The sequence below is a fragment of the Cyanistes caeruleus genome, chromosome 4, assembly GCF_971803275.1.
Source record: "Cyanistes caeruleus chromosome 4, bCyaCae1.hap1.1, whole genome shotgun sequence".
NCBI classification, from domain to species: Eukaryota; Metazoa; Chordata; class Aves; order Passeriformes; family Paridae; genus Cyanistes; species Cyanistes caeruleus.
In genome coordinates this window covers 54,192,017-54,217,931 of record NC_141704.1, presented here as the reverse complement: position 1 = coordinate 54,217,931, position 25,915 = coordinate 54,192,017, and the positions used below count along the sequence as shown (strand labels likewise).

At 38.0% G+C, this 25,915-nt stretch overlaps 1 protein-coding gene across 32 annotated transcripts in view; it reads left to right on the top strand.

The window, feature by feature from the left end:
- NRCAM (neuronal cell adhesion molecule) overlaps positions 1 to 25,915 on the top strand; it is a 146,066-nt gene that overhangs the window by 20,770 nt on the left and 99,381 nt on the right. For 31 of the 32 annotated variants that reach the window (XM_086884717.1, XM_086884700.1, XM_086884715.1 and 28 more), the window contains exon 2: positions 24,772 to 24,867. The exons of the other annotated variant lie outside the window; for it this stretch is intronic. The gene's annotated coding sequence lies outside the window, so the exon portion shown is untranslated. The remainder of the gene's footprint in view (positions 1 to 24,771; positions 24,868 to 25,915) is intronic. 32 annotated transcript variants of the gene reach the window in all.

Genomic DNA, 25,915 nt, shown 5'->3' with positions numbered 1-25,915 from the left:
CTTCCTGGTGGTTTTACCCTCTTTTTTAGGATACATTACTGCTGAGCTTGGATGAGAATATTAACCAGCTTTCTTAGGCCCCCCTTCCTTCCAGGGCTTTATCCCATGGTATTCTACCAAGCAGATTGCTGGAGGCCAAAATCTGCTCTCGTGAAGTCCAGAGCAGTGAGCTTGCTGTGTGCACCCCTCATTGCCCCAAGGATCTTGAACTCAGGGTAATCTGAAGTGGCTGGTGTTGCCCCTGTGGCATCTTTCACTCCCTGTTGCTCTCAGGCTCATGTTTATATACTTTGAAAAGGAATGTAAAGAGCCCATATTGTCTCTAGGGCAGTAACTTCATGTGCAAGAGGTTTTCCCTCAGTCTCTTTCTTATCAAAGAAATATGCAATTAAAACACAACAGAAAGTCCTCCCATGTTCTTTTCCTGGGCTGGATTCACTAAATGTATAAAAGGCTGTTGTAGCACCATCTCTGTGATCACAGACATGCTGGTAGAGAATCGAGCTGACAGATGAAGGCAGCACAAGGCACTACTGAAGAGGAGTCTGTCCCAGCTCTTTTTTCCCCAGAGTCCCTGGGGCAGTTCATCTCAGCACAGTAACCTATTTCAGTCTTACTGGGCTGTGCTGCAAATTTCATTAAAATACAAGTAAAATTAAATACAACATAACTTATAAGACAAGCTTGATTAGGAGATGAACTATTGAATTCATATTACCCCTAGGCGTTATTTGATCATTGTAATTGTTATTTGAATTTGAGAGCAATTATCTGGTCTAACTAAATCTTGATTTCTAAAAAATAGGATGTTTTAAAAGGCTTAGAAATCTTAATTTTTGTAATTGATTTGTATCTGTTATAGCCAGAGTTTACTTCTTTTTTTAAAGTCAGACTGTGCATAATGTTCATCTTCTGCATTGAGATGTCTTGGGTACAGTTAGAAATAATATTGAATCTTCAGTTTATCCCTAAGGTCAGTCTTACACACTTGAAATAACTGCAAATTTTTGTGTTGATTGACTGAAATGGGCTCATTGTTCGCTGAAAGGGGTTAAATTATTCTACCCCTTGGTTTCTGAAAAAGCATAAATGCGTAAGATGGGGGTGGGTGTGAAACTCACTCTAGGAAGCATCTGTGAACAGAGCGGAACTCAGGCTGTCCTGCCCGGAGATGCAGAAGTTCAGGCATGAGGAAATGACACTTTGTTTTGCTTCTGCCTTTCCCCTTTACTTCTTTCCTACACTTTCTGGGTTCCCACCTACATCGTGTGTTACATCACAAATTTAGGTCAGACAAGACCAGTTTTGTCATACAGAGCCCTAATTCACCATCTGGGAGCAGAGACTTGGCCTGTGCAAGGGGCAGCAGAGCTTGTGTGAATCTGAAATGGGCAAAGAGCCACCCAGACTCCAGTGGGCGAACATTAAACACTATTCTTGTGCAGATCTAGTGGTTAGCACTGTGAGGCTCCATTCCTTTCCTGGTGAGATACTTGTCTATTTTCACAGATTTCTGTGGGCTATTGGTTTTCAGCAAAGCTTGGATTTCACAGAAGGGGAAGATGATACTTATTTTAAACAGATTTCATTAATTCTCACTAATTCCCTTCTATTTCAGTGAGTTCCTCCTTCCATATGCACTTACCAGCACCAAGATTTTTATGTTTATATTTAGGTGTTTGCATGTAAAGACACTTAGTCCATTACCTGCCTTAATGCTTGTTCAGTTTGGCTGGAATAAAGAGACCTGACAATCTATACCTGCCTGTGATCCACTGCATTCTGGAACTCTGGAAAACTTGCTCATAGATTTATGGATGTGCATGTGTTAGAGGTCATAGTTTTATCCACACTGTAGGAATTTACTTATGATTAACTTCACCAAAACACTTATTTGTTTGCTGCTGAAAACGTTTGCTTATCGGTGTATACTCTTACCAATTTTGTTCTGACTTGACCTTTAATACAGAAATCTACTGTTCCCTGGTGCTGGTGATTTCAGAGTTAGAAAGTAGTTCAGTGACCCATGAACATGCTCCCATATGCATTTGTGGCTTATTAAATAAGGCTTCATTTTAGTGATACGCAATTTTGGTATTTAATACTGTTTCAAAATAAACCTAAGTGGTTATTTTTTAGTTTTGTTTGGGTTTTTTTTTTGGGTTTTTTTTTTTGTTTTTTTTTTGTTCAATTCATCATTAATTTAGGAAAAACATGAAGGCTTTTATCTAGGAAAGTGCTAATCACTGGGAAATAATTTTACTGCTCCTAGTATTATACCCAGAAAACCTGTCATTCGCAATGTAAAACTAAATTATGTCTATTTTTGTATGGTTATATCTTCACATAATGACCAAAGGTCACTACTCTGAAAATTCTGCACATTTTAGCATTTTATGTTTGTAAGATCATAGCAGCTGCTCCTAGAGTGGACAAGTGTTAGTCTGGATAGTGGAGAGGCTGAAGTACCCACCCAAAGTGGAAGGCTGTATAAGCTTTGTCAGTGAGGCACAAAAGGTTCCCACTCAGTGCTCAGCACTGGCCCTGCCTGGACTTGGGCTGTCTCCTCCTATTTCCAGATAGGGTGTTTTTGCTCTGCCATCCTCAGCACGTGCCAGGAGTTGGGCTTAGGTTCAGTATTAGATCTAAGCCAGCCTTATGCATTTGTGCATTAAATTGGAAACTGACAAGCTCTTGTGGAGTCCAGGGTGCTGGGTGTGTCCAAACTCTCCAGTAAGCAACCTGAGATGCCACCATGAGGTTGAGACACCTAGTCTGAGTGCTCACAGCCTTCCCAAGCTTGGCAGGATTTACTAGTCCAAGGCCAGCGTGGGGAGCCTGAGCGTGCTGCTCCTCACAGGATATCTGAAGCTGGTTATAAGCAAATTTTCATACAAAGCTGCTTTACATGGCTGTGCTGCTGTTGAGCCCACCTGTACCATGCTGCCTCTGGTACTGTGGCCAGCAGCACAGACCTCAGAAGAGGCCAGCTAATCTCTGTCATCCCCGTGGGAGTCAGTGTCAGGTCCCACACTGCCCTGGAGATGGAGGTTTGTAGCACCTGAGCTGCATCAGTGTAGCTGTGCAGTGCCATGGTGTCTGTGGAGACACATGGGCAGAGATACAGCAGGAATTTGAGTCAGTCTGAGGCTGTCTCAGTTTTAATGTTAAGGAGGAAAGTAAGTATGGATAGCTTGTAATGAGTGGGGGTGGAAGATAAAAATGAGAGATAAGAAAAAAGAAAGTGTGTCAAAAGTGCATCTTCATTTATGAGAGAGGGAAGTTTCTCTAGTGAGGGAGGAGAGGATGTGAATAGTGAGGTTTTCCAGTTCTGAAACCTGGACTGTTTCTTGTGTGTTTCCTGTTGATAGTGGTTTGATAGAAGTTATTCTGGGGTTAAACAGTGTGGTCTGCCCTTCAAGACAAATATCTTAGCCCAGCCCGATGCCCTAGGCAGCAATAAATGTCACCTTCTGGACCTGCTGAGTGCCCTCAGGAGGAATATCTGACTCCTGTACTAGTGGCTGTGTGCTGGACCATGCAGTGACCCATCTACAGCAAGAAGAGATGAGACCCCTCTCATACTTCATGTGGCTGAGATCAGTGCCCTGAGAAATGGAACAGGATGGGTTATGCTCTGTCAGGGATGAAGTGTGTGTTGAACGAGGAGTTCCATGGTCTTAATATGCATAAAATAATGTTGGTTTTCACCAGGTGTGGATTCCAGATGACTACCTGCTATTTCATTGTCCAGCACCAACTCAAATAAAGTGATAATGAAGTTCTACTTCACTGGACATTTGAAGTAAGAAGACCCTTCCCCTCCTAGGAAGTATTTACCAGAAGTCTAGGGCAGAGGTTTTTACTCTGGTCTACTTCTTGGAATTTGAGTTTTAAATTTCAATCCTGTAGAAGCCTTGCTTAAACACTTGGTTGCCTAAATGAAATGGGGAGACAGGAAAAATCCCTTTTGTTTTTTACAGATTGTATCAAAGGCTAAGTTTCTAGTCTTTCTAGTCTAGACTTTCCCATTCAACTTAGCTTTAAGAGGAGGAGTTGCAATGTAATTTTTTGTTTGTTTGTTTCAGGCTTTTTTTGTCATTGTTGTTTCATTATTGTTCATGCAACAAGAAACTATAAACTCCAAGAAGGAAAAGGTTTTTATATGGAGAAAAGTGATAAAATATGTATTTTAAAATATTTTTTAAAGCTTTAAAGTATGCATTTATAATTGAAGGTTGAACAGTGGAATACTTTTTATGGTGTGAGAGGAAGGTGTGGTGTTTCAGGGTGGGCTTTTTTGCCATGTAAAACTTTCATTTCATGTTTATTGAAGTATGGAAAGATATGAAAAACAGAACTTGGGTGTCAGGCTCAACAGGGATTCTTACAACTTCTTTTCATGTTTCCTTCCTGCTTAATCTCTTGTAAATCAAGAGAAACACCTTGTTGTACTTTCACATAATGTCATAATTTTCAGTCATGATTAGTGTGCTTGATAGGCATTCTTATTTCTTCAGTAATTAATAATGAGTGTCTAAAAAATTCTGGGTTTTTCCCTCTGCTGCATTTCATATGCTGTTTGTTAGGGGAAGCTAAATGACTTCACTGTTTTTGGCCTATTTCAGTTGTCATCATTGTTCTGTATTGAGTTCTAGGACGCAGTGTTGTCATTCATTTAAATTCTTTCTCTTCTCTGAGAAGACAAAGTTGCCTGTGTATCAGAACTACCTTTGTTGAAATAATCAATGAGGTTCAAGATGATTTATAGAAAACAGTGGGCGATCCCCCTTTGTTGGAGCGTCCTTTGTAATCCTTAGGATGGCACGTCAGTGTGGTATGGCAGTGAGTGGGCTCTAAAGAGCAAGGGTGCATGTGGGGTGATTCATGGGGTACTGAAACACGATGATTTCAAGTGAGGCTTTTCTAAGTTCGAATACAGAATGCAGAGAAACATTTTCTACAAGTACAAACACTGTTTGGGAATATGTGAAATATTTGTTATTTTACATTTCATTTAAAGTATTAAACCACCCGAGACAGTTGTGGAGTTTGTCTCTGCTTTCCCTCCCAATGGTAAGTGTACTGCCTCATTAACTTCCTGGCCTAACAATAAAGGCCCTGGAAAGACTTTCGTGTATCGCCAGACAGATGATGCAAGGCATAAATACAGCCTTGGGAACATCTTTAGTGTCTTTCTTAGTGAAACCTGAACATGAGGGTTGGTATTTTTAACTGGCAGGATTTCAGTAGACTTGCATCACTGTTGGAGTCTAAGTAAATTTAGTTTTTTTTTCTTCTTCAAAGTGATGTAATGGGGGGGAAAAAAATTACTGCATTTCACAAGGCAAGAAAGAAAATCCCCCACGGCATCTAAGTGCTCGTTTTGACACTTTTTAGTATGAAAGAGAGTGATGACAATAACCTCCAGTTCAGATAATAATTCCTAGTTAATCATTATTTGTGAGAATATGCTGTATTAAGAATTCTGTGCTTTCCTGACATAATTTTTAACTGACTTAATAGCTGCTAAATTTGACTTGATCTCTCTACACCCTGCTTAGCATGTCTTGCTTTGGAAGGCCTTGTTTTCCTCATTAGCTGTCTGTATCCTCAGTTATATTCTTTCTGCCTTCAGCAGGATTGTAATTTAGTTTATTAGATATTCTAGCATACAGTGATACCTAGTCAACTGTCAGATGTTGTTTGACAAACTTAGCACTATTTCCCCAGGTGACCTCTCTAGAAACTATGAAGCTGTGTTGCCTTCTAGCACTGGACCCACAAGCTATTTTTTGAGCAGAGTGAAAAGAAGAATTCAGTCAAGGTGTAAGAGGCAGCATACACAGTTTCCTTTTTACACAAAATACTTGAAGGATTTTTACTGGAGAAAATGTTTTGCTTTTTCTCCTTTTATATAGGATCAATTTACACTGGATAGTACCAATGTTATTCAGATGTCACTAGAAAATGACAACCCAGAAAAGAGAAAAATGCAAGAAATTATGTGCCAGGAAATATTTATTTTTTTAATTTGAAGGCCATCTTCTTCTTAGACCACTAATTTTTGATGAAGAATTTTTTGCTCAAATGAGCATCATGTTAAATGCAAGATTTAGTTACACTGCTGAAGGTGCACATCCTAAAGGAAAGCAAACTACTGCTGTCTGTTCTCCTCATTTCTGTGGAATGCAGAACATTCTATGGAATATTCTATGGCAAATAGATATTTAATGGAACTTCTGTGGAATTGTTTGTCAGTTGTGTTTTTTAAGTGTCATTAAAAAATGCTTTGCAGTTTTTAATTATAAAACATTTTCAAAGTCAGTATCTTTATGTCAGCAGATAAGCTGGGAAGCTTAGTCACTTAATGTTTTCTATTAGGGGGTTAATACTTTAAAATGGAAAAGTAGATTGAAATGCTTCTTTTCTAGATCGCATTGTTAGCCCTCACATTGGAAATTTCCTATTGAGGCAGCGGTGGTGGCAGGGAAATTAGCAACGTTTATTTAAAATAGAAGTCTCCGCCCACCTTGCTTAAACCATCAAATATTCAAGTGCCTGTTTAAAAGGCTTATTGCATAATTGAGGCAGTCATATACTTTTGTTTCTAATAATTGAACTGTTTCATTTATTGTAAAATGAGCTCACACAGAATATGCACAGCTGTCTGACTTGTATGGTTGTGCTGATCAGTGTGCACACTGATACTGCAGCATTCCTTATGCTTAAAAATATTGTAAGAATATAGTGGAGGTTTGCTTTTGTTAAGGTCAGCCACTTGGGAATTCTTCATTTGGTGAATCATGTAGGATGGTGCAGTGATTAGATGCCAAGTCACGATCCAGTGCTTTGAGCTAATTTTACTTGCAGTGTGCTGCTTTTGAATTAAAAGCTCTTCCTACTGGCACTGTTACGTTTCAGGCAGGAAAGGAGGTGTCCTTTAGCTGCTCCTTGGTGCAGGGTCAAGGGTCTGTGCCTCACAGTGCAGGCTACTGGCTGTAAGTTCAGGCTCTAAGGATCCCAGCTGCTTCCCCACTTCTTTTAGGGGATGGCATCTATGTGTCTAGGAGAATGCTTCTGTAGTCCTAAATACAGAGGTGGCTTCTAAGAATGTGGGAACACAGAGCCAAAAGTTAAGTGTTGCTCTGAGCAGAGCAGACATTGCTGAGCCATCTAAGCTGTGTGCTGCTCCAGACCTGGATGCAGCTTTTCCTCCAGTTGCTTTTAAAAGTGGTTGAGAAGAACTTCCTAATTTAAACACTTGGAAGGATATTATACCTGAGAAAACTGTTACACAACGCTGACTTAAAATTAGAGCTCTGTTCAAATCTGGAGGTTCGTTTTTATTATGTATTCATTCCTGTTTTGAGTCATTTTAATTCACACATATGGGTACAGTGCTACCAAATTGCATGAAATAGATATGACTTGTAATAGTTGATCATGTTTCACCCTTTACAGTTGAGGGCAGGATTGTTAGTGCTATCTGGTTTTTAAGCTGTCTGACACTAGTGTTTGCTGCAAGCTAGATTTGTTAGAAAACCTTCAGCCAAAGTAATTCAGTCACTTCTGAAGATGATGACAGATTAGAAGTTATTTTAATAAAAAAGCCACAGATTTTACTTAGAAAACTTTCCCTTCTTGTACAGGATTGGTACTTTGTCATTACTGTGACTAATTACTGGCTGAATTAAAGCACCTTTGATGAATTTCAGCTTGTCTGTTTTCAGTAGCAAAGCATAAGCCATAATAAATACTGTAGCTATACTGAGTGCATCCCAGATCATACCTGCATATCTGCAGACCAAAGTCTGACAATGCTTTATATTTATAGTAATAAGCTATATTGGAGCTGGCCAAGTTTGGGGCTTGGCAGAAGAACCAATGGCTTAGGGGGAAAAGGAAGTTTTCCCTTTGATTAATAATGTTGCTTGCCAGTAATAGCTGGTAATATGGAAGAGTGAGGAGCGTCAGCAAGATGGTGAATGGTTAGGCCCAGACTCTTATGAGAATTTGTCAAACTGATGAAGCTGGGACTGGGAATTTCGCCAGGCAAGAAACAGATCGTTCCCAGTTAAGCAACTGGGATAAGGTTTCTGTCTTGACACTGGTAAATGGTATTCTCTAATGGCCTGGGCACTTCCACGTTGTGTGCTGTCTCCTTCAAGTCCTACATGGTAATCTTCTCTGTGCCTTTAATCAAATGATTGTTTTGGAAGGTTCAGTTCAATGTCTGGTATAATGCCAAGACTGCTGCAGCTCAGCAGGACCTTATTTTTCGTAGCAGGGCCTTGGTTATGTATGCTGTGTGAACTGGGGAACATACAAGGATATGAGTCAAGAGCTGCCTAGGATGGTCTTGGAGTTGTTGGCTGAAATAGAAGTGATGCTGTCCATTGCCAACAGCCCCCAATTGAGGTGATGATTTAAAAAGCCAGCTGAGGGAACCAAATACTATGGATGGTCAAGCGGATCAGTGCTTAAGCTCCTGCACTCATTTTTGTACTCATGTGTTGACATGATGAATGTGGCAGAGATTAGGCCTCTGAAGTTGGGGGACTGGGAGAAACAGATTGACCTAAAGGACTGGAAGCTTGTTCATGTGCATGCATTTGGAGGACAGAAAGGATGAGTGCAAGTAGGTAAGAGTAACAGCTGGGAAGTAAGGAGATAGTGGGAAAAACCTGAAGGAAAAACTGGAGCTTGGATAGCAGAGAGTATGAGACAAGGTCAAGGTGTAGCAATATAAGAAGAGGTGGGATACAGATGTACAGAAGGTTCCTCTAGGCTGAAGTGTGCTTGTGAACAGTATCCACTGCACATGGTTCAAAGGTTAAGGTTGATTCCAAAATGTTGGGATCATCTTTCAGTGGCTGTGTATTCCACTGCAAAAGCCTAAGTTGTCTCTTCCGCTGGTGGTGTTTTGCAAAGAAAAGTTTCTTTTTTGATTTTTCGTCTCTTTAGACCACTTGTGCAGAGGTAAGGTCAGAATTTAGCTCAGTTAGAACAGATCTGAAGTTCCAGTTCTGCTTTTAAGCTAAGTCATTATTTATAATGAGGAATAGATAGAATTTATATTCCTAAAAATTTCTCTGAAGATCTACTATGAAAGGTTTGCTGAGAGAAATCAAAATAAAGCACTCAATAGAAACATTAGAATAAATTTGCAAATGTGGTAAGAACTTTAGTCTCATAGTACCTGTGCATTATAATCATTACATGATAAGGCAGGCTGAAATTGATATAAAAAATCATCTGCTTATATAAGGGGTAGGGATAAAATTGTTGCTGGAAAATTTGATTTAATTATTGTTGTGGTTATAGAGATCAGTGTAAAGATAACAGTTCATCCTACCATGTACTGTTTATGAAATGTACCTGAAGTTGGATAAGGGGGAAGCCCACATAGAAAGAATCAACAGGCATTCCCAGAGTGTTAAATATCAAAATTTTCTGGGGAAACACTTTGCAGAAGCTCCCCAGTCCTCTAGGACTGAATTCCCAATTACTTCTAGCATGAATACCTTGAGTTGTCTGTTTTCAGATACCTACTGATAGACTTATGGGTCTTTTCCTCACTTTCTTCTCCTGGAGTTAGTGTTTGCAGCTTGTCTGAAGCCCCAGCTTCCAGCCTTGGTGACAGTGCTGTCTTTGTGGTGCTGGCAGGTGATCTGTCAGCTCTTTTTCTGCCAGGCAGTGGGGGTTTGCAGCACACAAAACCCCGGTTCCCGCTGCCCCTTGGGAGAGCACAGAACTTGGTGGCTTTAATCATTTGCCAGCTCACAAAACCTTGTAGCTTTTCCAGCCTTGTAGCGAAGATCAAAATCATCTCTAGTGGAAGTTCAGTTTTGCTAGCATTCCTAACCTCTTCTCTTAGGGCTAAAGCAATTCCTATGTATTGTAAAGAAAGAGATATGGGGTTTATTTTCTTCATATCTTAGTTTTGCTGCTTATTAGAGGAGTCAGGTGGTTTCTGTGGATTGCTCACCTTCTCAGTGGGTGGTGAAAATAAATTTGATGCCCAGTAGTTTTGACAGGTGTTATCAATATATGTACTGGATGCAAAATGAAAATACCTTGCTCTCATTCTACACTGACTTGTCTTCTCCAAACTGTGTTGTTACCAGTTTGTCACTGTAGTTGTTTCCAGTGTTAAAATACCCAGGTACCTGAACTAGCTTCCTAAATACAGATACACTTTTCACTGGCCTCTGATATAAAGACTAAGGACATATCCCACAGTTATTTCAAGGAACGAAGTAGAGCAGAGCCTAGTTGAATGGGAGGCTGATTTAGACTGTCAGATATGTTCAGCAGAAAGCTAAACATACCATTAACATAAGTACATTACAGTGTTTGTAATCAAACTAAAAAATGGACCGTGATTTGTACGTGAAGATTCTGGCCTGCTTATAACTGCTGACTTACCTGTAACATTGCAATTTGAATTGGATTGGGAACTGGGGTCAGGAGGATTGGGCTGGGGATTGGAGAGGGTCCAGAGTCCTGGTAGCTGTGGAGTGGGAAGGAGATAAAAAGCAGAACTAGGTCAAGTCTGGGAGGCCCATACTGAACACAGTGAAGAATTAGTATTTTATATATATATATATAGATATATGTTATATTGTCTAGTACTGTGGTCTTGTAATCACCAAAGTTTTTTTGACAATAACCAATGTGATTGTCATACTGGTGTATATCATCTGCTGTGGAGCCCTGAGTCATTGTAGCTCTCAACAGAGAGCAGCCAACTTGACTGTACCATGTTAAGTAGTGACTTGCAGCTTGTCGAATGCTCTGTAGAACAGACTTACATTTAAATCTGTATTAAAAAGATTTTTTAAAGGTTTCATTTTCCAAATAAGTGAAGGTTCTTGTACTTTATTTGTGGACATCTGAATTTTATTAGCTTCTGTATTAACACAGAGGGGATGAGGGACTGTATCTTCTCTTCAACTGACAGTTCCTGTTACTCTGCTGCTTGCCACCTAAATTAATCCAACTTCAACATCATTTATCAGGTTACATGGAGGATGTCATGCCTTTGTAAGGTTGGCAGAAAAGTGAACTATTTAACAGAATTGCCCTTAGCATGAGGCTAAGTGTGTTTAGTTCTGTTCTGTTTAAACATAAAACCAGAGTGGCATTCTTAAATTATCAAAAGCCATTGTTATTTTATCAAGATTTTTTTTTTTTTCAAAATAGGTTTTGATTTTGACTTACAATTTTATTATTTTTTTTAAATGCAGATACCATCATTGAGTTGGTAGTGTTTTAATTGGCATGAAGACACAATTCTTCAAATGTCCTCAGGAACTGGAAGCTGAGAGTTTTGCACTCCATGCTTTAAACCTGAATCTCTGTCTCAAAAGAGTTCTTTAATGAATTATTTATTTTGGTAAAACAGACATCTTGTCAGTGTTTTAAAGTCAAAACAACATTAAATGTTAATAATGCCACAGCTTTAACTTGCTGTGTGTTTTAAAACTACCTTAGTGCTTCAAAGTCAGTTGGTAGCACTCAGTGTTAGCCTCAATCAATATATGCCTGTAAATCCTTTTAAAGAACCTGCAGTGCCTATTTTTTTCTTAGACTATTTGCTTGCTTGGTTTTTTCTTCCTTTAACCTGTTTGAATTCCAGTTCCCATCTTGAATTTGGCTTTCTCAATAGTATATACACTTAGTCTATTGCTATTTGTAGTGTTTTGAGAGTAAAAGTGTGTTTTTAAAGATGTTGGTCGCTTGTGGTCCTTGCCCAAGTATTTTTCCTTTTCTGATAAGGGAGAACTGTACACATATACTATCACTAATTGTTCTGATGGATTATCCTAGACAGATTATGACACTGTGGCAACTGCACAAATTAAAAATACTCTGATCTGCAATTGGAAAATAGTTCTACAGTAATGGCAGAATAAAATACACTTTTTATTTTATTTACTGGTTTGTTTGTCTTCAATTCTCCATTGTTTATTTTTCCATAATCATCTTTTAGGTATTTGTTGCTTTTATGTACATCCTAATAAACTTTACTGTTCTTTAAAGGAAGATTAAATAATTAATGTGTTAACTGGTTAATTTTAGGTTTAAGTATATTTTCAAATAACACCCCCCCCCCCCCCCCAAATCTTAGTAAAGTGAAAATAGATTTTTATTTCTGTGTTTGTAGAAAAGAATTACTAAAAGCTTTTTTACCAAGTCAAGAGGCCTGCTTGAATAATCTCTTGTTTAGGATGAAAAAGAAATGTTTTCAGTATTATGAGGCTAAATTATAATTTTTAATAGGCTATGTTTGCTGAGGTAATTTCCAAATACATTTTGGAATTCAGAATTTCAGTAAGACTTGGGTTTATCATAAGTTGCCATTTCACCCATCACAGATCCTGAGCCAAAATATTCCTAGTGTAAAAATGAGGTAACCTCTCCACCATCATGCTTTCAGGAAAGACTAATACATTATCATTATATTATTATATATAGATAATATTTATTATTATCTATATATTGATATCCACCAACCATAATAGTATAACTAAAATAATCAGGTAAGATTAAAGTTAGAGAAATATTCAATTTGCTGGGAAGAAGTGTAACTCATTGGAACTGGGCGTTTTCTTAATCTTTAGAGGTGATACTGAGAGAGAACTAAATTAGGAGACCATGTGATGAGTGGATGTTCAGGCTTTAATGGAGTATTCACAGACCCCTTCTCTACCATGATTTCTCTTTGTGTGTCAAAATAGTGACTAATGTTAGTATACTGAGTAAAGCAGCATCAATTTTAGTCATGGCCTCAGAAGCCCCTCAAAGACAAACCCCTTACTTTCTGAGTTCACATTTGATTAGTATGTATATTGTAAACTCATCACTCTTTGAGGCATGAGGCTGCATTTGTTTGGTGCATATTCTATCTATACTTATGGAGGAGAGCACAGCAGATTTACCTCAAGTACCTGCTAGAAGTGCATGGGTTTCCTGGGTATAGCAATTTGGAAAACAAAGCTTCAGGCTCTTGTATAAGTAAAACCTGTCCTACGGATGGAGATTTCCACTGAGTTTGTAAAACGGGTAGCTATTTTGCAATTCTATATATGGCATACAATTTGGTAAGCAAAAAAAGTGCTTTAAATGGCTTATATTTAAATATAGAAATTATATGTAAATTATATTCCTCCTTCTACAATTGAAAAGTAAAATAATTTGATACCTTTAGACTTGTGTCATGCACTCCTAATGAAAGGAGGAAACCGTGTTTTTGCAGAGGGACTCCATGGCCTCAGGAGGTAATCTAACATAACTGTACCTGCTGGTGTCACAGCTGCTAGAGTTACAGCTGTGCTATTTTTCCAGCTGCTCCAGTTCTTCTGTGCAGAAGTTCTGTCTGCTACAAACCAGGTTTGCTGTACGAAAGGCAGTTAGTAAATAACTGAACTGGATGCTTGGCAACTCCAGCAGCCTCCTATATGCAGAAATGATTCCAAACACCTTTGATATCTAAGCTGCTAATAAAGAAGAGGTGCATCTGCTGCTCATCAGGTTGTTTGATAACTGCAAAACAGGCTTCTGCAAAGTTCAGGTTCTTGTAGAGATTTCTAGTTTTTTGGTTTTTTTTTAAATCCTGTAGGAAGCCATTTGACAAATGTGTGAAGTAAGGAAAAACGATAAAGGGCGCAACATCTTTAGGGTTTTTAAGCAATGACAAAGCCAGTTTCTATGTGTGTGAATATTTAATCTCTTACTGCAGAGAAGACAAAATTATGCAATGCATGCAAATAAAAACCTGGACCTGCTGTGAGTTTGGATGTGTGGTAATTTGGCTGTAATAAATATGATGTTAATTATTATAAAAAATCCATATTATACTATTATAATATTTAATAAGGACTTTTTTTCTACATTAATCCCACCCTTTGTTTTTGGTCTTTTTGGCTACCATATACAACCTGCTACTTTTTTCTCCACTGCCAGTATTTGCACAGTGTATTTTCTTGATGAAACTCTTTTGAATGTGTGATTTTATTGCTTAGTTCACCTCTGTTGCCATATAGTTTTACTGTCCTTAAAAGAAATAAAAATAGTTCAATCTTTTGTCATTGCAGAGGTGGAAAGGCTATTATGCTTGTGTGGCTCCTGCTTAATGTTCCTGCAGTATCTACTGTAAAAATGAAATGTTTGTTCATGCAATCCAAATACAGCAGTTAGCTGCTACACTAAAGAATTAGACAACGTACCGAATATTAATGACATGTAGTTTTTGTGAAGATGTGAATGGCACATCTAGAGACAATACTTTGAAATCACAAGTATAATTATAAAGAAAAATATCAAATGTTCTATTTCCATAAGTAATGCCAAATTATTCAAATGTATTTAAAATCAAATGTAGTTCTGGCTGGACTGCAGCAACAAATGGTTTCAAGCCTTTGAGTATGTTTTTTTTTTTTTATATCCAGGTCAATAATTGAAATTCGTTCTAGATCAGTAGTCATGAAAATTAATTTGCCGATCAGAAGATTGACAAAAAGTATTTTTAAAATTGAGACCTTGAAGTCTTAATTGTATAGTATGAAAAGGCTCTGCCACAGTGAAAAACTTGTAATGTTTAAAATGTTGAACCTGAAAGCAGTTTAGTGTGTGTTTTTGGGATAGATGTTCATGGTTTAATCTCAGAAACAGAAACCAGATTTACAGTGAACGTTTGTGGAAGATGAAGCCCAGAAATGCATTTATGTGCAACTTTTCCCCTTTGAAAATGGTCAAATTTATCAAAATGGGGGCTTCCACGCTACTGCAACTGTGCCCAGTGTGGGTGTGCATGTTCACACAGGTATCATGTGTAGCTGCTCAGTTTTTAACCCTTCCCCTTCCCCTTCCCCTTCCCCTTCCCCTTCCCCTTCCCCTTCCCCTTCCCCTTCCCCTTCCCCTTCCCCTTCCCCTTCCCCTTCCCCTTCCCCTTCCCCTTCCCCTTCCCCTTCCCCTTCCCCTTCCCCTTCCCCTTCCCCTTCCCCTTCCCCTTCCCCTTCCCCGCAGTGGTGCCTCGAGGCCCCCCCTCTGGGGCCAGCAGTGGACCCTGGGAAGAGCTGGGACACAGCAAGGCTGGCACAGAATCAGGAGGTCAGGAGGTGTCTCCATCTGGTTCTTCATTAAGACTGCTTTACTGCTCAGTGCTGGTTTTCTTGAATGAAGATCTTGTATTTGAAATACTGGAAGAATTATTACGGATTTGTGCCTTTTCAAACAAACAGCCTTGACTGCAATACTTGCTGGAAGAGAGACTTGAGATAAAATGTACCTTTTTGCTAAGTACATGCAAGTCTCCTTGGTTTGTCTCTGAAGAAAATCCCTATTTATTGTGTTTTAGGAAATTTGGATAGCAAAGAAAACCAGATAGAAAAGAGTATTTTTAAAAAATGTCCTGTAATTCCTGAATACGCTCCTTAGATGTGATCTGCAAGGGGGAGAGATTGTCTTCCCTGTCTCTCTAAACCAGCTGTGCCACTGAGGGGCAAAGTGCTGAAGACTGGGGGAGCCACAGCCAGCGCTGCTCAGTGTAAAGGAGAAAGCACTGCCACACACCACGTTCCTCTTGCTGTTCTTTAAAAGAGAATTACAGCTGTCTGTGCCAATGCTTTGGGGAGCTCAGCTCTTTTGTATGCTTGGCACACTCTATGCGTATGTACTGAAAACAGCCCTTAAGGAGTTTCAGGTGGCTAAACTTAGTTTCAAGTTGTTGGTCAAGTTATTGACACAATTCAAGCAGACAGCTTCTAAATTCTATCAAAATGATACAGAGAAAGAATGGTAGATAGCTAGAGAGCATTCAAGTAAAGTTTAAGGCACTGATAATTTGGATATTTCCATGTGTGATGGTAGATGAGGGCGTGCAGAGGAACATCAGCAGCTGAATGTGGCCTCTGTTCCAGCAAGGTTCTCTTTGGGTAGTGCAGGCTCAGATACAGCACGTGTATCACATGTTCAAACAACATGTGCCTTACCAAGAAAAAGAAAGCTCTTGGACAGCTGAAGCATCCCAAAAAGATTTCTACATCCAAAGAAGACTCAGTTTAATTTTTTTTTCCTTCCCTTGAGAATGAACAGAATCTTGAATCTGTCTTGTTGGGATTTTTTGCTTGCCTGTTTGAATGATCTTTTGACTTGTGCCTTTTGAATGGTGCTTTTTGTTCTGTGTTCCTGTTTGGTTGGTTTGGGTATTTTTACAGGATCGAGATTTTAACTTCACTTTGTATCTGTCATCTTCTTTTATCCTTTTCCCTTTTTTGCCCAGGCTTGAGTCTTCATTTTTTTTTTTTTTTTAATGTGTAGTTGATGTAAATTTATTTTGGCTATGCACTTGACCTCTTTAGTTTCACTAACTTCTAGCTAACTACAAGCACTGCAGCACCAGCAGATCTGTTTTGTCCCTGAAGCTGCAATTGGTTTTCTAGCTGCTGATAAATCTCCTCATCCTGAGGTTGGGAAGTGCACATTTGTCTACACTTACACTGTGTTTCTGTATATTTAAATGGCTTTAGGCATCCAGTAGTCAAGGACACTCATTGTGCACAAAGAGGAAGGGCAAAGCATTTGTTCCACTATGAAAAGGGATGGAGAACAGTACTAGAGAAAAGCTTAGTATAAAGTTAATGCTGTGAATCTTATTATGGATCATCCTCATTCAAAAGTAACATGAAAACTTAAAGAAGGCCCATGTACAATACCTGACTGGATGTGCTGGTAAAATAATAAAGTGAATGAACCTTGAGTTATTTGAAGAGGACTTTTCTCAGTCAGCTGTGCTGGAATCACTTTGGGGAAATCTCACACTCCTTGGCAACTTCTCTGTGTGATAAACAGCTTATGCGCCTTACGTGAACAAAGGCTCTCCCTGTGAAGGATTAAGAGAAAATGAACCTGTGTGAGTCTGCATCCCCAGAGCGTGTGAGATTTTCTCTAGCTGGCAGATAGTCTGCTTTGGCTGGTACAATGAACTTAAGGAAAATCTAGAAAGGAGACAAAAGTCTAAGAATTGCGATCAGGACATACATGCTACAATTATTTTGGAACAAAGGAAAGTTATTCAGGGCTAGTTAAAAATGACTTAACCTGATTTCCCTACCATAAGGTGTTGGTCACTGGTAAGAGGTAACTGGCTGTGTTCTTGTATAGAGCATCTTGCTGTCTATAGGAAAAAATCGTTAAAGGAATAAAGGATCACTGAGAGAGCAACAACAGTGGGTTTAATTAAAGTATGTCCATGAAATTTCAGTGGTAACAGCTTAAAACCAGTAGAAGTGGTTATGATGAAGTTTCAAATGAAATACAGAAATAAATTCTATTTAATCCTTAGAGGATTCAGCTCTTCACAATTTTGCTTTGTAGTATCTCTTGACTTACTAGATACTCTTTAAAATTCACCTCCCAACCGAAGTACTTGGGTTGAGTTTTTGGGATAAAGATACGTAGGTGACAGCGAATAATCATCTTGCATATCTTATTATCACTACGAAACTGTCTTTTTCAATGTCATCTTCACTTTAAAGTATTTTTAGAATTCATAATCATAAAAGCATTTTTCACAGAGAAATTCGAAATTTTTGCACACAAAATTATGATTGTTGAAAACTTCGCTGGTAGTGTAAAGGAAATTGAAGCTGGAAGATGAAAAATAGAAAAAATCAATTTTTTTATGCAAAAGCATGGCAAAGAGAAGATGAATCTATCAAAATGTACAGGGAACAAAGCTAAAGCAAGGCTATGCATTTCTTTAAGTTTCACATAGGAAAAGGAAACATTTTGCCTCTTTTCAAGCAAACACTAGTAGTAGTAGTAGTAATATGATCCAGCATGCCTAATCTCGGTTCCTGTTGTGATCATCAAATTGAAATATCAACCTGGTCATGTAGACATGTCAGAAGACTTAATGGTGTACCTTCTGTACTCTAAGAATTATAATATTGACATGACTTCAGTTGTAATTGTTACATACAGAAGCTTTTGAAACCTTCAGCGGGCAAAGTAGCAGGTAAAAGAAGCAACCCATTTTATTATCATACTGTGATGGTGAGCCTTCGATCTTCTTCATTGCCCTAACCTCATTGCACGAGCAGCTTTTTTGGGGGGTCTTCCTTTGCTCCATTCCTGGGGAATTGTGACCCATTCTGCATTTCTAGAGTTACAGATCCTGTATGTGTTTGCCCAGTCCAATGTACCAGAGTCCAAAGCCTGTGTCTGGGGTTAAACTCCACCATGAGGTTAGCATTTCAGCTGATTGGAGGTCTCAGATGAGTATTTCACTAACTGAATTTTGATGGGAATATTATTTTGACCTCAGAAAACATAAATGATTTGTTACTTTTCTTAAGTATTATCATATGCCTGGAAAGAGTTGAGGACATTTGGAAAGGAAAGCAAAAAATCCATGAAAAAACAGTGGATGAATAATTAGTGTGATCTGACAGTTCCTAGATATTTCTCAGTATCTGTTTTTTATCTTTTCTAACAAGCAGATCTCAAACCCTAACCCATACTGTGTTCTGTATGTGCACATCACAGCTTTTTTCTTATTAAACAGTTCAATAGGTCAAAAAATAGTTTTGTTAATATGTAAATTGTGCACTAAGCCATTCCTAATGGTTGTATTAGTTTAAAGCTTCCTGAGGCTAAAATGGTACTAATATTTTTTTAAAAAAACATGCCAGGGGTAATGTTATGATTACAAAAAAAAAAATAAAAAAAAGAACAGTGCATATCTCAGTGAACATTTCCAGAGGCAGACATGATTATTTCTGTTGAAGAAAAACCAGCTATTGTGACTGAAAACCTTCTATTAAAAATGTAGTGGGGGCCATTTCAAAGGCTTCTTTTTAAGTCTCCACCACAAAGAGCCTGTTTTATTATGATAGCTGCTGTCCTAACATTCAAGTGTCAGATTTTGCTATGGGTTTTGAGCTGTTCATTAAATATAGCACCTCCATTTTTTGAATGTTTTGAGTAGCCCAGTGAGGAGCTACTGTCTGGAAAGTGGGAGTCACAGTGGGAAGCTGAAGGGGAAAGGCCTCTGGAGCATTTAGTGTTTAATGGATCTACAGCTGTAGTGAAGCAGTGTGCAGAAATAATTCTGATTAGGCTTGGTCAATCAGATGACAAAATGAGTCCTGCCCCTCCATCATTCAGCTCTAAAATTCAGAGAACAATTTCTGCTTAAACCCAGTTAAACACAAAAACTGTGCTCAATCAGTTATATATGAGCTGAGTTCTTGATATAATACACTGTTGAAGGCAGAGGGGAGCAAATAGTTAAGCTACTGCATTACCCAAATCATATTCTTCTGGGATTTAAACCATGAAAATAGCTATTTTGAGAATCGAGCTTTTCCAAGAATTAAATGTTACTAAGTAAAAATTACAGATTAATGCTATGCCACATTTGTGGCATGACAAGTAACTTCTTATTTACAGTTTCATGTCTGCTGTTGTTATTTGAATGTACAGCTGTAAATGTGCAGTTAAAGATTAGTAACTGAATGGCAGAGGTTTTGCCTAATCAACACAGTATTATTTGATGATAATTTTCCACACAAAAAAATTAATGACCTGTAATGGTAATTAAGCTCTGTGTTTTTGTCCTCCTCAGCTAAGTGTTTGCAGCTCTAGAATCAAGACACATGTGATGTGAGAGCTCAAATTAGGATACTCTGGTTCTGTTTTGGCAAGTTAAGAGTTCAGGTGGATTCAGTCATTACTGAACCTCACTGTCAATCTGCTTTGAAGTAGATTCTTAAATCTAATTTGTGCTTTTGTAAGGAAAAACATTGTTCTGAGAAGCCTTGAAAATGGAGCCGGTTTCAAAAGGATCGGATGAAGTTATTCTTCTGAACTGGTTTTGGTGCTAATAGAGGCTGACAGAATTCATCCTACTACTTATAAAAAGATGTAAACCCCTTAAAGTTAGAAATGTTTTAACTGAACTTAAAAAATACAAACAAACAAAACCCTCAAACAAACAAAAAATAAAAAAACCAAACCAAACCAAAAAAATCAATCAAATAACCAAAAAAAACCCCAAACCAACCAACCAACCCCCCCAAAAAAACCCCAAAACCCAAAGAGAAAAATCTGAATTTGTAACAGAACAAAACAGAAAGTTTTAAAAAAGGGTCAATAGGGAGTTGAAAAAAAATGTTAGTTTTCTGTACCAGTGTTGCTTTAATGTAGTTCCTTGGAAAGGAAGGGTGGTCCAGAGGCTTATGTAGTATATGAAATCAGTATCTTTGGGACTGTGGGCAAGCACATTTGATTCTTTAAAATGTTTTCTTTTATTTCTCAGTATATTTTAATTTTCTTCCTTACACTGGAATTTCATCACTGAGTACAGATTGTAGTTTTTGCAGTGATCCATCTCTTAAGCACACTGTTGGAGATAGGGGATTATCCCACTGGCAAGTCATCAAGTAGAGTAAATGTAAAGGAGAAATGAAACTATATCTCTAAGTAAATACACAAGTCACAGGTAGCATCCTGGAAGGAAATTGTGGATAATATAAGATCTGGATAAAAATCTTAAAGCTTATTGCCTTTTTTATGCACTGCATATAATGAAAAACTATATATATATATATATATATATATATAAATATACATATATAGTATTTAATTTTGAATTACTCTTAAAAAACCAAAGAAATGGAAAAATGCCCTAATAGCGTGAGCGTAATTTTATTAAAAGGCTCATGCAGCTAAGCAGATTTAGCTCTGCTTTTCTATAAATACAGGGAAATGTTTAACCCCTATTGTATGGGCACAAAGCCTGTGCTGATCACACAGAAGCTTGGGAGGGCCGAGGACAAAGCGACGGGTGGCTGGAAACGGCCCCTCTTGTACGTGCCCCTGCACAGAGACCAGCAACAGCAGGGCTTAGCACCAGAGTTTTGTCAAGTTTGCAACATGAAGGGGAGCATGGTAAAAATTCTTACCACTTGTTAACAGGAAGAAAGGGAAAAATAACCCACCAAAAAAGGAAGAGGACCAAGACAGCCGTATAGCTACATGCACAAGGTAATGGCTGAGTTCCCTTTTCTATCCTTGTACTTCCCAGTTACTCAAATTGTTGAGAATTATGTACCTTAGTATTAGTTGGCTTGATTTATTGGAATGAAATATCATGAAAAAAGTCAGGTTGTAACTTTGAACAGGGGAATAAGCCTATGCTATGTAACGTACTGAAAAATTTAACTTTGATTAATAGTGTAGGAATTGAAAGAATGAGTTTCCATGTTTTGAATCCATGAAGGAAGGGCATGACTTTGCAACATATTAAAGATTAGATGGAATCTGTATTCTGTTTTGATTAGTATAGCATGCATAAAATTTGAGCATTGTTCTTCTGGATATTAATATAATATAATCTAGGCTGGACTACACACTCTAGAAAGTGTCTTCATGAGGATGTGTATATCAGAAATGAAAAACACAGAAAGCTACTTTTGCTGTATTTCCAGTATATTTTTTTCCCATTATTACTTTTGCAGAATCATCTGGGGTTGGGCACACCCAGAAATAAGACAAACATGACAGCAAGATGGATCATTGCCCTTATCAACCAACCAGGGTGGTTTCTCCTTTTCTGAGAGCTCCTCATTAATCCTTAGCTCTGAAAGGAGAAGTTACACAAGGCTGAACAATGGAGCTCTGCAGTACTGGATTGCATAAAACTGTGCTTAAATACATTCAATATCACAAAGCAAATATTTTATATTAAAGAACTTTGCACAGTTTACTTTACTTTTTGTAAAGTAAACAGAAACTGAATTATATATATGTATATAGATACATTATTAATTTTATGAGAAAACTGCATATTGTCTCACTATTGCTTTTTAAGGTTGCATTAAAAATATTAAAGTGTCCTGACATTTTGAAGAATATTTTTGAATGCATTTTATATAAAACCATTTAGCCAATCAGACTATGAAATAAAAAATGGATTTTTTGTATTGGATTTTTCACATTTGAACTTTTTGCATAGTTACCTATTGGAATCTATGTATTTATTTTTCTAAATTTAGCTTCCCTAAAGTCTATCGACACTTTTACAAGAAAAGCAACAATACTATGTAAATTGTAGTTATTTCATGAATATCTGAACAAGTAGGTATGCAGTAATCATAATGTCAAGTGAAGAAGATTAAAAAGTATGCTTTGCATTTCCACAATATGCTAGTGACCAAGGAAATTATATGACCCCAAATATATCTCAGAAATTTTAAAACATATTTCATCTAATCTATGGACTTGTTTTAGAACCATCATTTTTACCCTCCTCCTTGATTTTTATTTCCTACTTGGTTTTCCCCCTTCTTTTAGTGAATCTTAAAGTTCCTGAAAAGATTATCCATGGTGCCAATAGAGCTGTGGTTTTCTGATGTATATGAGGTATTATACAAGTCATCTCTGAGTTTCAGAACATGCCTAACTTTTAAACAGTGCCCTTGAGGCTACAGATATTCCTAAATGGCAAAGACAAGAAGACAAGCACAAATACCTGTCTTCAAGGTAGGCTGCTTGGCAAGGGGCTGGGCTACATTTCAATGCTTTAGAAAATGAGTCTCTTAAAAAAGAACTGGCTGTAATGTGAGTGTGGTCTGGGTGCTGTGGTGGTCCTGCAGCCCTGATAAGTAGCTGGTGTCTTTTAGTTCAGAGTATGCGGGATAGTGGGAGCTGTGTTGCAGCCCATCAAAGCCATGATGTTACAGCTAATGCTGTAAACCCTGGGGTCTGCTCCAGTGTGTCCCATGGAGGCAGGCGGAGGCTGCAAATGAGGATGCAGTGCCTGGAATGTGAGAATTGCAGGGCTGTCAAGAGTGGGGAATCAAAACTTAAGGCAGTCTTACCCATGCTGTTGTTTGGAAGGGTTCTACAGGCTGGAGCATTCCCTAAAGCACGCTCAGGTTTTGTCTCGGAGACAAAAGTTTGTTAGGGAACTGAACCAGCCAGGAAGCAGCGAGAATGGCAGGGTGGATGTAGCTGGTACCTCGGTGTAATGGGATCTTTGTGATCGCCGTCAGGCTGTGCTGTGGTCAATTAGGAGCTCCACACATGGAGCACTGCAGAATGCAAGTTCTGTGTTGACTTTGGCTCATCCAGGTCCTGCTGGTTTGCAGGCAGCTTTTCCAGCTGAACATACATAGAGGCAGGGGGTTGGAAGTGATTTGAGTGCCTGAATAAAGATTAAGGCGATGAAGTGAATCTCCTAAGAGAATTTCACCCCACTGAAATAAATTACACACATATATATATATGTGCCAAAACTCCTGATTTTACAAAGATAATGTATTGTTGGCAATGTTTTAGGATGTAGGGGCAAGAAGTTGTTTTGGAAGAGCATGATAAAAAGCAATTTATGAGAAGTGTTGCTTGTTACTGAAAGAAATACCTACAAGAGAGTTCTAGTCATTGGCAGGCCAATCTAACAATAGAAAGGCTTTTAAAAATATATGGAAAGAAATTGTATGATTGAATTATCAATTTGATGAGAAATTAAACTGATCTTCCTGTATCACCATTTTAAGCTGAGATCTTGCAGTCTCTCCTGGTTGACTTTACAAAAAGGCATCAGTCTGCAGTTAAGACTAAACTTTAATTACTTTCCTACAAGTAAAATGTGTATACTTTTATGTATGGGACACAAAATACCAGGTGCTGCAGTGATGCTAATTTGTTGCTGTTCACTGCAGTTCATCACCAGTTCACTGAAAGGAGGACTTCATAGTGTGGCAAGAATAACTGTGTTTTCAGATAAGCAAGATGTTATAGCTAAAAGACTAGAAGGGGAGTCCTCAGAAAGTTTTTGAAACTCACTTTCAAAATTCCTGGTCCTTCTTGAACCTTGCTTACTTGAAAGTTCAACTCCTCTTGTGCACTACCATGGAAAGATAGGCAACTTGCTCTCAACAAAACATTACATGTGTTTAAAATAGGTTAAAGTAATAATAAGTAAGAAATGAGAGGAACTGTCTGCAGATTTCTTGTCAATAAATGAAGAAAGTAGCAGCTGAATTGAAAACAAAAACCTTTTCTGCTGTCTTCTCTTTCTTTGTTTTGTTCTTTTAAACTGGGGGAGTAGGGGAGTGGGGGATGTGAATCCCATCCTTCCACTGGAATTTATGATATTCTCCTACAAAGTAGGAGTTAAAGACGAGTTACAAATTTCCTTTAAGTCACAGCCTCTCTTTCTGGGGAAGTGCTGTCTGTGACCAACCCTTTGCCTGCAACAGAGGCCTTCTGTCACCTGTTACCACCTCTTCCAGTGGATGTCTTTAGAATTTTGGCACCTGTAGCACAAAGAGCACCGTTTAGTCCTGAGGTACCCAGTGTACCTCAAGTTGGGTTACTTAACACTGGGAAGAAGTAGTTAGGCTTCGGGTTGTTTTGCTCAAGTTTTGTGAAGCACCAACTGGTTATCACTGATAGTGCAGTGAACCTGGGTAAACTATGGTTGCTATAGTTTGACCTGATGTAAGTGGCCATTTTGGAGAGCTAAATGCCAAACACAACTTTGAAACCTAGGGAGCTGTTTTTCTCTCTAATGCTTCTTGTTTTTCCTTTGGCCCAACATATATTAATTAGTTACTATTCAAATACCATTTTGTTTGACTTAACTGAATTTAGTATTGCAGCTTTATCAAGAAATACATGAAGTATTTGTTGTAATTTAAGAGTCTGTAATTATTTGGCTCCATAATTATTTCAGGTTCTATGTTATTTTTTCAGACAAGGCGGTAACATAAAGACCTGTTATACAGGAGATAAGAAAAGGAGGAAAAGTAAAGAGAGAGATCAACTTTCTCAGAAGGTATTTGTACAACGGTAAGATCATTTTTCCTTCTAAGTTTTATTTCCCCATGCTAAATGGGGAAAAAACCCCCGAACTACAGGCATTGATTTTCTATCTCTTCAGTTTCTGTCTTTTAATTTAGTATTATTTAATTTTCTATTAAGTAATGTCCAGGGTAGTCATATAACATGTTATGCATTTACCTGCATTTTCATTTATGTTTAACAGTCTGTGTTATTTTTTTTTTTAATTTTTTTTTTTTTTATTTCATCTCAGATTTTAACTGAAGGGCATATCAAAATATGTTAACTAGAAAAGCAGCTAAAAATATTTCATAGTTTCACATAATTGCAGGTAGCTTTAATAATTTCTGATATTCCTTACTGGAGAGAACAGGTATCGGGGCAAGTCAACTAGTGAAACACTGACTCTGGAAAAATGGACTTAGAAGGAACATGAAATATTGTACCAGAAAATTGGAAGTTTTTTCTTCTAGCATAGACCACAGATATAGTGATGGGAACATTCTGTAATCTTTGCTCAAATGATTTAGGTCCTAATACCTTTTTACCAATCCCCCTGAAACTCCTCCCTGCTCTTGTGTTTGCATTGCATAACTCTCTCAGCATAAGTCGAGAGATCACTTTACTTGAAGTGAATAGTTGCTGCTGAACAATCATCTGTGGTTTAGTATCTGATTTTTCTTAAATGAAAAATCTGATTTCGGGATCTTGAATGAGGTATTGTATGTAGTTTAGTAGAACAGAGCTTTTCTATCTTTTACAGTACGTAGGCGTGGATGGTTGTAAAGTGTTTTATCCCTCATTTATGTGGTCAAGCAAACAGAGCATCTGAAAGCATCAATAATATGTTTAAAACAGAGAAGGGAGGAGATGGTCACTGAAGCATTTTGACTTCTGAATTACTTCCTGGCAGTGTTACTGAAAGTAACATTTAGTGCATCTCTCCCTGCAATGAAGATGTTTTGTTTGCTTGTTTGTTTTTTACCTCTTCTGAAATGGTTCTTGTGTTAGTCACTCAGGAGTTAAATGCATCATTGGATAAAAAGAACTGTTACTG